At 38.4% G+C, this 17,025-nt stretch overlaps 1 pseudogene; it reads right to left on the bottom strand.

The window, feature by feature from the left end:
• Window positions 1-620: 620 nt before the first annotated feature.
• On the bottom strand, window positions 621-4,651 carry LOC128632988 (carcinoembryonic antigen-related cell adhesion molecule 5-like; annotated as a pseudogene).
• Window positions 4,652-17,025: the final 12,374 nt, after the last annotated feature.

Below are 17,025 nucleotides of genomic sequence, written 5' to 3'. Positions count from 1 at the left end.
CATGTAGTTTTAGGTTTTGTAAAATGTTATTTTTTTTAACCCATTAAAGTTTTGTGGGGAAAAAATGTGTTCTTGAAACCTAATATACTAAAATTTTATTTTGTATCTTATCTTATTATATATTTTTTTCCTAGAGTGAAGACTGATTTTTATGTTAGATGTACATTTTGTTAATGAAGGTGAATAGAAATAAAATAAATTCAGCAACACTTGAGGGCAGTGGAGTATGTGACTAATAAATTGTAAATTATTAACACTCCCAGTCTACTACCAAATGTTCATGGAGTTGGTTGCCTTGCTACCAGTCTCAGACCACACGTGTCCTCTTGTTTTGTTCTTTAGTGTGACACGTGGCTGGGTTCACACTACAAGACAAGTTGCTAATTACCATTTGATGAAGACAATCACTTGTGGACTGAGTCCATCCAAAATTATATTCACATATTTCCATCTAAATTATATTCACAATGATACTCTCGTTGTACATGCATTCATTTTTCTTTCATGAGGTGGAGACCCTAAGTGTACATTTAAAAGCAACAAAAGAGATAAGACAAGCAGATAGGTGATCATTTTATTTATTTATTTATTTATTTATTTATTTATTTATTTTATCACACCTGCAAAGGTAACTCAGTTCCCATGTTTAACAGCAAAGAGCATATTAGGAGCATACTTTATTACATTAATGAATCACATATGACAGAAAATTCACAAATAGCTTACATAGCCTTAATACAGTGGGGGGAAAAAAGAAGGTAGTCTAGTCATGCAGTTTGTCACAGAAACAGTGCAGAAAAATCATGAAATCATGAAAAATGTTAAAGAAAGATGAGGCAATATTAGCTATGCCAGCATCTCCAGTTCCATGCAAGTCTCATGGTTACTTTGACCTAACCTTCGTGCATTAACAATCAACATTTTTTCCCCTTTAGGTAAGTTTGATCTAATGAAGGGCTTGCATTGACGTTAACAGCCAGTAGGTGGCGAAATGAGCCATAGAGGTGGAACTAGACTAGATCAAGAGAGGTGGAGCTAGACGTCCAGCTCCATCTATTTGGCTCTGCAGTGAGCAGTAGTGATGGGAAGTTCGGGCCATTTTACTGACTCGGATCTTTGAATCTCGTTCAGCAAAATGAACAAATCTTTTTTCAAGTCATTTCTTTCATTTCAGCAGAATATAATTAAAATGTTACATGTTAAATTCACCAACACATCTAGTACTTATGCAATGGTTGATCACATTTGGAATAAAAAATAAAGTATAGGCTATTGCAGCCAAGGCCAAATTATGAGAAACAGAAATGATTAATTAATAGCTTAGCATTAGGTCTTCAGGCTATACAGTCTGTTAGTTCACCTCACCTCCCGATCCGAGTCGTTCTTTCTTTTGTCACATCGCATTTCTCACGTCTGTTCCCTGGAAACAGAAATGATTATTTCAGCTCTTGAGTCTTCAGGTCAGAGTCGTTCGTTCATCACGTTACAGCTCCATGAGCTAAATGCAGTGTTCTCTGGTGCACGGGGAGCTGCTGTTATATAAACGCTAGATGATAAAAAATAACGTAAACACCTGAGACTCAGACAGACGTTTCAGCTTCTATCACTCTGTACGGTCTGTTGTCCTCATCAGGGTCAGCTGTAAAATACACACTCATGAACACTTCAAATTAGCCTCTTATTAAATGTCAGGGTTTAATTTTAAGGCTAATGAAGAACACTGTGAGGTCTTACTTCGAGCTCTGTAACATTTCACTGCCAGAATGATGGTCACCAGCACATACGGAGAGGCCACTACTGCACTGCTGAGGAGCTTCAGTACCGACAGTGGAGCTTTTCCATCTGATAGAACAGGAGGGAAAATTCCATGGATAATAAAATAATTATAATCATACTAATAATAAATTATAATTAATCATATATAAAGCATAAATGAACAGGCCATAGATCTAATACATACAAGTTTCATGAGTATTCAAATTTCAAGATATGAGTCTGAGAAGGTGTCTGAAACTTATGTTTCTTTAACCATATACAAGCGTTTCTCTGGAATATTTAATTGAACATTAGGACCGTTATATTTGTGCTTTACTACTGATAATGTAGAAGACATAAAAATAAACATCTAAATAAACACAAAATAAAAATCAGACCGACTTTTGGACAGTGCTGTATTGTTTAGCATGAACTGATAAGCTAGTTGATAACATTATTAACACTGCAAATACAAATATACTTCAATAATGTAGAGTTCTATAATACTATAACTGCTTTATATTTAAGTAATTAGTGATGATGCAGTGTACACGTATGTAATAATATATAAAATCTGTTAAGAAGTGCCAACCTTTTTCACTCACCAGTAACATTTACCCAGAGTGCATCACTGTAGTGTGTGTAGTAGACTGGGTTTCCTCTACCAGCTCTGCACCTGTACTGACCTCCATCAGAGACTCTAACTGATCTGAAGATGTAGTGGTGTGTTTCAGTCTCAGTCTCAGTCTCAGTGCTCTGTGTGGGTTTGATCCAGTAAAACTTCCATCCAGCAGACTGCAGCTTCAGTGTACAGGACAGAGTCACGGAGTTTCCTTTCAGTACAGCTCCTTCACGACTTGCTGTGAGTTCAGGTTTAGGTTTTTCTGCAGTTGGAGATGAAACACACAGTTCAGGATGTTAACTGTTCATGTTCTGCTCTCAGAGTGATTAACAGACTAATCACTACTACAGACAAACACACTATTACTGATACACTGTAAAGACTCCTGTCATAGTGAAATTATTCATGAATATCTATCAAACTATTTTGTGGTATTTATGAAAGTAATTTAGTTTTTGTGAGAGTAGATTTAATGTGAAGTACATTGTTCTCTTATTCAAGAAAAAGTGTAAAGACAAAATGTACTGCATTATGTTTGACTGTTATTTAAAACATCCTTCAATATAAAATGTTTGAACCAGCAGAATGCATTTTATTATTTCATTTTACACTTAATGCAGTAATAATAAAAGAAGATATATTTTGCCATTAATATTATTTATTATTGGATAAACCTGGGACATTTTCATGCTCAGCATTTTGCAGCACATTGAGTCAGCAAATAAATAAAAATCACATCTTTAGTCTTCATCGACTGCATTTCACATCATCATCTCAAAGTCCAACATCTTTACTGCATATCACACTTTGTATGCATATTGTGCAGCTCTAATGTACACCAGTACTGAGTGCTGAGGTGAACCTGAGGTTAATGAGTACTGAGGAGATGATCACACTCACCTGATACAGTCAGTGTAACAGCATCACTGGTGTGTGAGGAGTGTGAGCCTCCTCTCTCTCTTCCTCTACAGGTGTATTTACCTGCATGAGATGTTTCAGCACTACTGATTCTGTACTCCTGTTCACTACTGACACCAGAACCATCTTTATTCCAGCTGTAGATCCAGTCAGAGTCCTCTTCCTCCTGTAGGTCACATCTGAGAGTGACAGTCTCTCCTCTGTACACCTGTTCATCAGGATTTATGGACACCACAGGTTTTGGGAGCACTGTACAAAGATAGTAAAATATTTCCTGAAATAATTAGTATACTTTTGATTGATTGGTTTTCATGAGTGTAGAGAGTTTAGGAGATTTTGGAGAAGAATGTAACATTACACATGTAAATGTTTTGGACAAGTTATAACCACTTGCACCAAAAAGTCCAGCGTCTTCAACAGATCCTGATTCTAATCATTCGGTATTGTGTTAGATGTATTTATAGTAAAGTATTATTCAGATCTGTTTAATAAAATGAAAGGTGACTCATGACATCACATTTTATTCTGTATAATTCCATGTTTTGGTCATTGGTAAGGAAGCAGAGTGGAGCAAAAGAAAAAAAATCCTACAATTACTCGAGATCCTGATGTGATCTGGCTCCAGGTCTCTTATGTACGATTTCCAAAGTGATTAGTCAGCACTTATAGAGACGAAGCAGGTGATTTATTTACAGTGTAGCTTTAAGGCCTCTGGTATCAGACACACACTGTACATTCTTTCTATATTGATCATAATTTAATATTCTGTAGTGAGTGTTTCAGCACTAATGTCTGTGTTTCAGTTACAGTTATAAACACCATTATGAGTCTGATTAACATGAGTGCTGTGTAATTATGATTTCCATCTTTCTACTACCATGAGATTTATTGTCCCTACATAACACTGATATCTGATAGTCTGTATCTTTTATAACAGAGATTCTCGTCCTGATGAACACACACTCAGCGGTACTTTAACTTTTGCTCTACTGTTCATGAATGACAGGCTTTATAAATATCTAAAATATAATAAGAAATAACTTAAAACATGCAGTGAGAGAGTAGAAAGCATGACGTACCTCTAACTGTAACTGTAACTGTATCACTGAGCTCTGAGTCGTAGTTTCCTCTGCGTGCTTTACACTGATACACTGTTTCTCCTGCATTAGAGACTGTATCATGGAGTGTGTTGGTGTCTTCAGCTACTTGGACTCGATCTTTGTACCAGAGAAAAGTCCATCCATTAGACAGCAGATTACAGTTCAGAGTAACTCTGTCTCCAGTGTAGACGGAGCTCTGAGGATTCACTCTCACAGTCGGTTTGGGTTTTTCTGTTGATATGAAATGATGATGATATTAAAGTTTTCCTCTTTACAACATAAACAAGAGTTTTATCATCTTAATCAGATGATTTGTGTCTAATAATGTATTTATATTCAGCATTTGTTAAACAGTTACAGTTGTGCGACTTTATTACATGGACAACATGGTCTTATAATATTATTATACTCTATATATACTGTACATGGAATTAATTGAATACATTTTTCATAACTAAACAAACAATGTGTGTTCACTATTATGAATGTTGAACACAGTGAATGTACAACTACACCATTAATCATTACTAGACACAGGATAAGTAACTAAACATTGTTTTTTTTCAGAATCTGTGACATTTTAAATAAATCTTGTGACTTTAATTCACACTGCATGTAGTGATGTGATGCTGAAGTTAATAAATATTGGTGTGAGGAAGAGATTAACACACACACACAAACACACACACACACACACACACACACACACACACACACACAAACACACCTGACACAATGAGTGTAACAGTGTTGCTGATATTTAATCAGTGTGTTTTGTAATGATTATGTGTATCAGTGCATGTTACAGGAGTGTAAGATCAGACATGTACCTATCACTGAGAGAGTCACTTCATTACTCAATAGCGTTGTCCATCCATCAATAGACCCGTAACAGCTGTATTTGTGACTCTGATCTACATTTATAGTGTAGTAATTTTCAGCAGAACTGTGACTATAAACACGATCTTTGTACCAGTAGTACAGTCCACTCCATCCTGAAATCCTACATGTGAGTGTAACCGCCTCTCCTCTGAATATTTGAGGTAAATTCGGCTCCACAGACAGAACTGGTTTAAACACTGCTGGAAAAGTCAAAAAGCAAACACACACTGTCAATGTAAACAACTTACATTCTGCATGACAATGTACAAACAATCTTCTCCACCTTAATACAAATCCAACATGTACACAACATAGGCAATAAAATATGTATAAATCACCTTGAGCTTGTCCGACTCGGATAAGTGAAATAAGCACTAAAAAGGGAAGAGGAACAGAGAATATGATGTAACGCTGACTTGTTTCTTTTCTTTAAGAAGACAAATAAGAACAATGTCATATACTGCAACAAATTTATATTTAGTTTCACTTCAGCTGTAAGAAATGCAATATATCGACCTGTTTCAGTAATGAATGGTGTTTAGAAAAAGCTATTTTCACTCAGGTCACTATGCTGCTCATTACTGTCTCATGTTTAATCTGATCCACATCTGCTAATCTGAAACTGGATTACACACTTCCTTCTCTGTGTCTCACATGAGAAAGGCGCTCCTGTGCACTAGAGCTGTGGTGTAATACATACAGCCTGCAGGATGATGTCATATATCAGGAAAAACCTGAGCTCAGTAGCACATACAGGATAATGAACACACACAGGCTAATGAACACACACAGGATAATGAACACACACAGGTTAATGAACACACACAGGTTAATGAACACACACTGGTTAATGAACACACACAGGTTAATGAACACACACAGGATAATGAACACACACAGGATAATGAACACACAAAGGATAATGAACACACACAGTTTAATGAACACACACAGGTTAATGAACACACACAGTTTATTATGATCAGTGTAAATTGTTTTTTTGTCTTCTGGGAAACATGCAAGTATCTTATTTAGCGTCTGAAGGGCAGTACTAAATGGAAAAAATAAGATCTTTAAATAAATAAACAATTTAAACTGATCACCCTGTTCAAAAGTTTACACCCCCCTGAATCTTAATGTATCGTGTCACCTTCTCGAGCATCAGTGAATGTTTTGCACCTTATGTAATAGTTGTGTATGAGTCCCTCAGTCGTCCTCAGTGTGAAAAGACAGATCTGAACATCATATAGCCTGTGTTGGAAAGGGCTAAAATATACAGAAGATGCTGGAAACGCAAAGAATGTGCAGGACCTGGAGGATTTTTATGAAGAACAGGGGGCAGTTTAACTGCTCAGGAGAAACAAGGGACTCGTGAACAACTCTCACAAAACATAAACACACTCGTGGATCATCCAGGTAACGACACAGTATTAAGAATCAAGGGTGTGTAAACTTTTGAACGGGGTAATTTTCATATACTCAGCCACTGTCTTGTGGACTATATGTAAACATCTGTTCTGTGAAATAGCTTATTCAGGACAGGACTAAATGAACAACAACGGATCTGGGCCTGAGGAAATTGTGTGTGTCGGTTTGCAGTGTGTGGGCCGGATCTGGGCTGGAGGAAATTGTGTGTGTCGGTTTGCAGTGTGTGGGCCGGTTTTGGGCCGGGGACCCAGGCGTATACTGGACTAGAACTAAAGCAAGTATGTGGCCCACAAGTGGCCAGACAAATTTAGCAATCTGGGTGAGAGACGGAGATTTAACAATGTCATGGATAAGGAGACGCGCCCTTCGTCCCTATTCGTCCCAATGTGAATGTTTTTAGAATGTAAGACGAATGTAATGCAAGATGTTTTACATGTAAAATAGTCCATGTTATTACAGTCTAGTTCTCTGTTCAAAGTAGTTATAGTGTTCAGAAACATTTCATATCATTCAGGTTCAATACCTGTCCGTTATATACTTTTATAAAAGTCATAAAAGTTATTATTTTTTTAAATCATGAAAGTTATGAAAAGTAATAAAAAAGTACAAAAACAAAAGCAAAAAAAAATTATCTATCTATTTATTGATCTATCTATCTTTCTATCTATCTATCTATCTATCAAAAACAGATTATAGAATATATATATATATATATATATATATATATATATATATATATATATATATATATATATATATATATATATAATAGATCATCATTATACCTGGTCCTCTCTAATATGGAGGGGACATGGGGGGCATGCCAAATGATAGGGGAGGCTTGGGGGGGCTTTAGTTACAAAAGGTTGAGAACCTCTGCCATAATGCAACGGGACTGGCACGGAAGAGCTGCCGAGTAGTATGTCTGGTTTGTATTCATGCTTACCACTTACCACAAAAATATCATGAACCAAAATCTGATTCACGCTCAGAAAAAACTCCACGTCACCACAGACACTCTACAACCCAAAATAACACACAAATCCTGAAGATGGTAGATTTTAGATTCTACACATATGCACTAAAATGGACCAAAAGTTCCTCACTGCAGTCTGTAGCGTAGTGACACATTGGATTTTATCCACTAGGTACTGTATGTTGTAACACGCATGCGCCAACGGCAGACACAGTACATCACTGTTATCCATCTATGGTTAGGGTTGGGGTTAGTGTTAAGGTTAGAACATCCAGTACGTAGTATATCTAATCTAATGTCATTACACTACAGGCTGCAGTGAGGACACACCCAATTAACAGCAATCCACATAAACTATGCTGAAAATAAAAAATATTTAGTCCCCTCTGACACCATTGGAACAGCAGGCCAAGTTATTGTTTTTGCTGTAGACTGAAGACATTTGGGTTTGAGATCAAAAGATGAAAAAGAGAAGAGAGGTTAGAATTTCAGCTTCTGTTTCCTGGTATTTATATGTAGACGTGTTAAACGACGTAGAACATAGCACATTTCTTTCAGACCACCCAATTGGTAGATACTAGGAAATAAAAGCTGAAATCCTAAACTCTTGTCTCATATCCATCTTTTGATCACAAACCCAAATGTCTTTGGTGTACAGCAGAAACAAATGAATAGGCCTTGCCGTTCCAATAGTTTCAGAGGGGACTGTACTGTACGCTCCCACTGATATCATTATTAATGCAACTAACTAACACTATTCTACATATAAATGTAACCCTTACCTTAACCTCAGTAACCAAACAATAAAAAAAGTTCTCACAAGGGCTCAACTCAAATGAACTAACTCACACAACTGATATGGATGTACACTGATCCAACAATCATATCAGAGACTCTTACGAAAATGTTCTAATCACATATTAACCTCATCACACAGGACATTAGACGTCATCTGAACATATTGTTTTAAGCCGCCACTCACTCTACTGAAGACACAAAGAAAACATTTACTCACAGATCATCACACGGAGTGGACGGAGCTCCATCCTGTCACTCTGATGAAGGACTGACTGATCAGTGGTCTGTGTTAAAGACACTACACTTCCTGTGTTCTTACACACAGAGAGAAAGACAGAAAGACTTCCGTTCTGGTCAAAGTTGATGTGCTCTTTTCAGGTGAACCCAGAAATTATTACAACAATTTGCAGAACATAACTTTATTCAACTCCTGAACTTGTACAGTTCCTCTGCTACTTCACTCAGGTTCATGACTGATCTCAACAAGACATCCAGTGGACCTTTCTGTAAAGCTTTTTATCTCGTTTGATTGAGTAAGAAAGCTAACTCTTTTAAAAGAACGAGGTCTTTCCTAAATCAAGAAACTTTTCTATTCTGTCAGATTTACTTCAGGTTTTGGGTTTGATGCATTCCATAAAGATCAGAAAAGTTCACTGGACATGATGTCAGAACCTCCTATGAAGCTGGGAGGCAGGGCTTCTGCTAGTCACAAAATGGGGTTCTTAAATCTACAACCTAGATGTGATCAGTGAAAGGGATTCCGATATTTAGATTTTTCCAATAAATCTGTACGTATTTTAATCCGTTTTACAATAATAATAATGATAATAATAATAATAATAATAATAATAATAATAATAATAATAATAATTCCTTAGATGTATGGGGGGGGGTCTTCTCAACCACCACCAGTGTGTATGACGTGACAGAACACCCACTACACACCATCCATTGGTGGAGAGGAGAGGAGAGTGTTGTAGCCAATTCAGAGATGGAGATTATTAGGGGGCCATGATAGATAAGGGCCAATGGAGAAATTTCATCAGGACACCAGGGTTACACCCCTACTCTTTACAAGAAGTGTCCTGGGATTTTAAATGACCATAGTGAACCAGGACCTTGGTTTAATGTCTCATCCCAACGACTGTGCATTTGGACCCACATAGACCATTAAGTGAGCACCCCATACTGGCCTCACTAATAGGTATTTAATGTATAAATTTTATAGTAATCCCCACGAGTATGATAAACAATTAGCTCTTTATTTACTGAATCCCATTAGCTTTCCACAGTTCTACAGGTTCCTGTTGCTGCTGAAGGTCACAGTGAACCTCCACTGAGTCTCAGGATTTTCCTCCTTTTTGCATCTTGCTTGCTGTTAACAATTTTCAACAGACTAGCATATAAAATATCCAGTTTGTGTGAACACACCACTGTACTTAAAGCTTTTATGTTAATTCTTCTTACTGCCTGTTGATGATTCAAGTTATTTACATTCTGAGTTCTCTGTGTTTAGATGCATTTAATGGCAGCACAAAGTAATGTGTTATAAGATGAGATAAGATCTAACATTATGTTCATCTTTTATTATTAGCTCAGCTCACTGAGTGCTGTTAGTGTTTACCACAGAAACTAGAGTGACAACATGCATGTGTGGCTGTTTTAATTTTGGCTTTACTGAGAATGTGAATGACAGCGTTTCCTCATTTCTCACACAGCTCAACTAGAATAGAAACCAAACCACAATAATGTTTCATGTCTTAACTGCTAATCATTTAAACTGTGTAATCATTAAAGTCATTTAAAATGACATATTTGACGACGAACAAATAAGAACAAATAAACGTTTTGTGTAATAATGTCAATTAATCACAACATTCATTGAATGGTTATTTTATTTATTTTTTTGATAAAGGTTTCTTTATTAATATTTTTCAAATTAAACATACAACACCACCCAAACAGACAGACCCCCCCCCCCCCCCCCCCCGTACATTCAGTGGTTGTGTGTAGGAACTCTATAGAGCCTACAGCCCAAGCTCCCACTGACCCCTGGTACGAAAAGTAAATTGAAAAAGTGCATCCTATCACAGTGTAGAAGCATACACCCTATCATAGCTTATATAACAGAAAATAAGACAGCGGAGTTGACCATCTTCCTTGTTACAGTAAAAGTCTGATCAAACAGTTATCATCCAGTCAGAGTTCAGAGTGAATGAATTAGCCGGGGCAACGTTACTCACTCAGCCCTCTACAGTAGTAACGATATTCTTCTTGACGTAGCTCATCGCTTTGCTTGCGTCTATGAACTGCTTTTCTTTTCCGTTGAACGTAATACGGAGACGGGCTGGAAACACGATGCCATACCGGACCCCCTGCCGGTTACGGAGCAACTTCCTGACCTCACTGAAGGCCGCCCTGGCCTTAGCGACACTCGCAGTACAATCCGGAAAGATAGCAATCGTCTCGCTGTTATGCCGGAGCGGCGCTCGAGAGCGCGCCACGCTCAGTACCTCAACGCAGTCCTGGTAGTAGTGGAGTTTGGCTATGATGGCACGTGGTTTCCCATCCTTCCTCACAGGACCCAGGCTTCTATGAGAGCGGTCCACAAGCACATCTTTATCCAGCTGTAGTATTTCTTTCAGTAGCTCTGAGACCGATCTTGTGGAGCTGGATCCATTCGCTTCCGCCACCCCCAGAATTCTGATATTACAACTCCTCAGTCTGCCCTCCATGTCCTCACACCTGTTTCTGAGTCCACTCACCTCCACTGCCAGGTCCTTCACCCTAGTCTGTAAGACTGCCACTTCGTCCGACCAGGCCGTTAGCCCACCTTCCACCTCTTTAATTGCGGCTTTCATCGGGTCTATTTCGGAGTGAATTGCGGCCGTACTGTTCTGTATTTCCGCTTTCATTGCTTGCAACTCGCTCTTAAGAAAGTCGAAGCCTTCAGCAAGTGCACTTTTCAGCTCAGTTTTTTTCACCGCAGCAATGTCAGCCCTAAGTGAAAGTAGGATATCCGTCTTCAATGATTCAGCGTCTAACTCCTGGCTGTTCGGCCGGGGCGGGGGCTCCGAACCCGGAGAGGCAGCAGAACTCGCAGCCGAGACGGTGCTGGGCCTAGATTTGGTTGACTCGGTGAATTTATACTTCCGCAAGTTTGTCGCCATCTGCACGCAAATGTACGCACAATCAAATTGGAAAAATGTGTTAGAAACAGGGTTTGCTAGTATTTAACTATGAAAAAACACTTATTAACTTTAAAAAAAAAAACATAAGTTCGACGGGAGCTCAAACGAAACACTACCTACTCCATTTCCCGCTCGACAGCGCCCCCTGAATGGTTATTTTTAATGTAAATCAGATCTGAAATGAATGATGTGAGCTAATTTGCAGTTGTGTACAGTTTTCAGATAAGACTACATAATGAAGCAGGTAGTCTCAAACTGTATCACTGCTGCCATTTGCAAAAACTTGAACGCTCATAGATTAGCATCTGCACATCTGAGCTCGGCTGTGCTGTGTGAACCTACTGGCTCTACAAGGTACTGCAAGTAAAAACATGAGAGCAAAGTAGGCTGAGAAAAACCTTTATATTTTGTTCAAAAAATTCACAAAAATTCTCTGGATATCATGGATAAACAATTGCAGACAAAACACAGGTTTATAAAAAATATATCTTTGTTAAATATAGGTGTGCACCAATTACTGGCACCCTTTAAGTCGATACATTGGGCTACCTCACTTTGACAAGATAACAGACAAGGATAGGAGAAGGAGAAGACTCTTCTCCTGATGAGTTTGGAGAATACATGGTAAGGGATCTGAGACCATTCCTCCATACAGAATCACACCAGATCCTTCAAACGCTGGTGGATGCTCCTCTTCAGTTCACCCCACAGGTTAATTTTTTGATATTTGCATTGAATCATTGTCCTGCTGGAAGATCCAACCATTGCCCATTTGAAGCTTTCTGGCAGAGGCAGTCAGGTTTTCATTTAATATCTGTTGATATTTGATAGAGTCCATGATGCCATGTATCCTAACAAAATGTGCAAGTCCTCTGACAGAAAAACAGCCCCAAAACATTAAAGAGCCTCCACCATATTTAACCGTGGGCATGAGGCAGTTTTCCAAATGGCTACCTCTCTGTTTGCGCCAAAACCACCTCTGGTGTTTATTACCAAAACACTCTATTTTCTGACATCTGACCATAGAACTCGATCCCATTTGAAGTTCCAGTAGTGTCTGGCAGACTGAACATGCTTGAGTTTGTTTTTGGATGAGAGTAGAGGCTTTTTTCTTTAAACCCTACCAAGCAACTTGAGGTGATGGAGGTGACTTCAGTTTTGGAGACTTTATGACCCCAAGATGCAACTAACTTCTGTAATTCTCCAGCTGTGATCCTTGGAGATTTTTTGGCCACTCAAACCATCCTCTTCACACAAGAGATGATATAGGCACACAACCAATTCTAGGTTGATTCATAACATTTCCAGTTGACTGAAATTTCATAATTATTACCCTGATGGGGGACATGGACATTTTCAATGCTTGTGCTATTTTCTTATAGCCACTTCCCATTTTGTGAAGCTCCACAACCTTTTGCCACACATCCCAGCTATGTTGCTTGGTCTTACCCATTATTATGAATGAGTAAGGGAATTTGGCCTATGTGTTACCTCATATTTATCTTGGTTGAACAATTTCTCCAGGTGTACTAAAAATAAAATATCAATGGGAATATACTTCAAATATAATTTTCTTACATGAATTCATAGGGGTGCCAGTAATTGTTTCACACCTATATTTAACAAAGATATTTTTGGATAAACCTGTGATGTGTTTGCAATTGTTTGATATCCATGAGAACAGAGTAGTTTTGTGATTTTTTTAAACAAAAGATGAAAAGGTTAAACAATAAAGACAACACACAGCCTTTTCACAGCCTTCTTTGCTCATATTTACCAGTGGTGCCAATATTAATGGAGGGCACTATAACTGCAATAAATGTGGCTTCAAATATGAACAGAGAGTTATCGTTATGTTTTTAAAAAAATATATACTATATACTCATGAAGTCAGGGTAAATGTGTATAATGTCTAATAATCTAACCCTTTTATTTATTACAGTATTTGGTGAAATGAACTTGACTGGTTTATATCTGTGTGAAGCTGCTTCATTCACAATAATATTATATTCTCTTTTTCTTATTTCATTATTCATTACAAGTCATCTGGACCTCCCATAGAAGTTTGTGTGACAGAAGACAAGACAGCACTCACACTCCGCCCATCTAGTTAACTTCACATCATCTCCCCACACACGCAGTAGTTTAGTCATTGTCTAGATCAGCGTTTCCCAACCATTTTTCAGTCAAGGCACCCTTTGAAAATTAAAAAAAATATATAGCACCCTACTTTACACAAACAATAATGCTAGACAGCGTTAAACCTGGTTTATACTCGACACATCCACAATAGCACGAGGGAACGTGTGGCAAAAATTATGACGTCGCAGAGTGGGCCATCGAGCGCGTTGAGTGCACGAGGCCTCGTTTCTCATGTCGGTTTGCACGACGTTTTTTGTAACTTGCTGGATCCGAAAATTAATGACTTTGAGGCGACTCTTACCAAAAGGTACAATTGTACAGGCTTCTCTATGATCCATCCATGCAGGACCATAGAGAGAGCCAGAGGGCAAAAAATCCATGGAAAGGTTTTTAAAAATAGTTATTTCAATGTGCTTTGTACATACTGTTGATAGAATAAAGTTAATGTTTTTTTTTTGGGAGTGCACCATGTTTTCATTCATCAGTATCTTCACAAATAAACTCAGTCACTACACTACACCTTCAGACACAGTGATTAAACCTCATTCTCTTGTCTTTATACACAGAGACTTTTAGACTGATGGGTGAACATACAGAGTGATCATTCTGTAATAACTTTCTTTTGTCTCTATAAATAAAGAGACGTTTACACTGATGGGTGAACATAATAATCACCTGATTTTGTAAATATGAGAAATGAAATTAGCAGGATGTTCCCACTTTTTGCTGATATCTACAGTAATTGCTAACATTTACAAAATGAGCCTACAATAAATAATAAATAAGTCTATATAATGAATGTAAAGGTCCATGTTAAATAAAAATCTTAATGAAATGAATAAAAAAAAATTGAGGTTGTTCAATTTAGTTTTATACATGTTCTCATAGTTATAGCTATATATTTTGTTGTAATGTGATGTGATAATCTCAAGGTTTACTGGGTTTTATATGATTCTTATATGATTCTTTGTTCTTTTTTTCACACTGTGGGTTTTAGTGAAGTTTACTGATATCAAACATCAACAACAAACACAACAATTCCTCCTCGGCATTCAGCAACTCCACGCGAGACGCCATGTTTGTAAACGTTGCTATGGTTGTTCAGACAAACTACTTCTTCTCTCACCTACTTCCTGTTGGTTTATAGGACGATTACTCAGAGTCGCCCCCTTTAGGATAAAACACGTAGACTGATGTTGACGTGCTGCTGACAGGTCAGAGAGGGGGAGGGAATTATTATTATTATATATATTTTTTATTATTATTGTTATGCACGTGTGTCTGTCTTATTATTTCAGTGTCTGTGTTATTATTTCAGACATCAGATATTGATCATATATCGGCTATTAAATGTTTTATAGCTACACAATTTAGCATTTTAGAAATGTTTGAAGGATTTGTACACGGCACCCTGCTCTCATCAGATGGTACACCAGTTGGGAAACACTGAAACAGACTGCACACGTGGGTCTGCGCTACAGCTCCATTTCACACACACACACACACACACACACACACAGGTTTTTATCACATATTACTTCTCCCTGCTGATCCACATCCCCAATAATCACACTACACACACCAGATAAGTTTAAAACAGAACATCTTTATTGACGTGTCTGTATATTTGTATAGTCTGTCTTTGTTTGTGCTGTAGATTGTCCGCGTCCGTCTTCCGGGTCCAGTCCGCCGAGACTACAGCAAGAGGGAGGAGATAAACTCCTGTCCGATTTCTGCACCAGTGTTTATGTGTCTGGGGGAAAAGGGGGACTTTTACTGAAATGAACATGAGGAAGGTGGTTAATATGTGTGTATGTTCACATTATGATCATATTATATGTTCATATCTATATGAACTTATCTTTATGTGTGAGGTTGTTGTGTTCATACTTACCTGATATTTATTGTTTATAATTGTTCATGCCGAATGGGCGGGGCTTCAGCTTTATAAGCGGGCTGCTTCCCTACATGCGGGGGCTGATGGAAAGTCCGATTCATTTCCGCGAACCGGTTCTTTCGGACAGTTTGTTTCAATGAACCGGTTCATCAGTTCCTTTAACGCAGTGGTCGGGAATCTATGGCTCGCGAGCCAGATGTGGCTCTTTTAATGGCTGCATCTGGCTCGCAGACAAATCTTTAATTAATAAAATTAATAACGTTAAAAATATAAAACGTTCTCATGTATTTCAATCCATTCATTTGCTACCGCTCATGTTCGTGGTTGCGGGTGGCTGGAGCCAATCACAGCTGTCCTCCGGGACAACACCAATTTTTTATTGGATAATGCGTAACGCACACGGGTCGTTGTGAGGTCAGGAAGTAAACTTCCCTCCTTTTAATCAAGTAGTCAGCTAGCTAATTGCAGAAACCCTTTTATCGAAGAAGATGTCTAAAAGAAAAAAAGATGAGTATCGTACTTTTCAGCAGGAATGGACAGAGGAATTCGCCTTTGTGGAGAGAGCAGCTTCTGCAGTGTGTCTAATATGCAATGATGAAATTGCATCGATGAAACGGTCAAATATAAAGCAGCACTTCGACACACGCCATACTACATAGCGGCTTCACATCTAATCTCCTGCAGTCATTCAAAGCGCGCTTTGGAGAATTTCGTGAGCGCACTCGTCTTTTTAAGTTCATCACCCATCCACACGAGTGTGCAGTGGACAGGCCGACCTGAGTTACAGCCCCGGTGTCTCCGTCAGAGATCCTGAGCTACAAGCTGCTGACCTGAAGGCCTCAGACACGTGGGTGAATAAGTTCAAGTCGCTGGATGAAGATTTGGGAAGACTTGCACGACAGCAAGCAGAGTTGGCGAGCAAACACAAGTGGGGAGAAATGAAAAAACTTCAACCCGCGGACCAGCTGATTGTCAAAACTTGGAACGCGCTTCCCGTCACATAGCACACACTGCAGCGTGTGAGTATTGCTGTACTGACCATGTTTGGCTCTACGTATGCATGTGAGCAGTCTTTCTCACATCTAAAGAACATTAAGACCAACCTACGATCACGTTTAACGGGTGGAAGTCTCAACGCCTGCATGAAGCTTAACCTCACCACGTATCACCCAGACTACAAAGCCATCAGCAAAACCCTGCAGCACCAGAAGTCACATTAATGCCAAGAAGTACTTTATTCATCATTGGTAAGAAACAGCACAACAACGTTATTAAAAAGAATTCAGAGACTTATTGTACTTTAAAAGTGTTGGTCT

This window comes from Ictalurus punctatus, chromosome 7, assembly GCF_001660625.3.
Source record: "Ictalurus punctatus breed USDA103 chromosome 7, Coco_2.0, whole genome shotgun sequence".
Lineage (NCBI taxonomy): Eukaryota > Metazoa > Chordata > Actinopteri > Siluriformes > Ictaluridae > Ictalurus > Ictalurus punctatus.
Note: the sequence above shows the minus strand (reverse complement) of the source record. Positions and strands in the feature narration are given on the sequence as shown.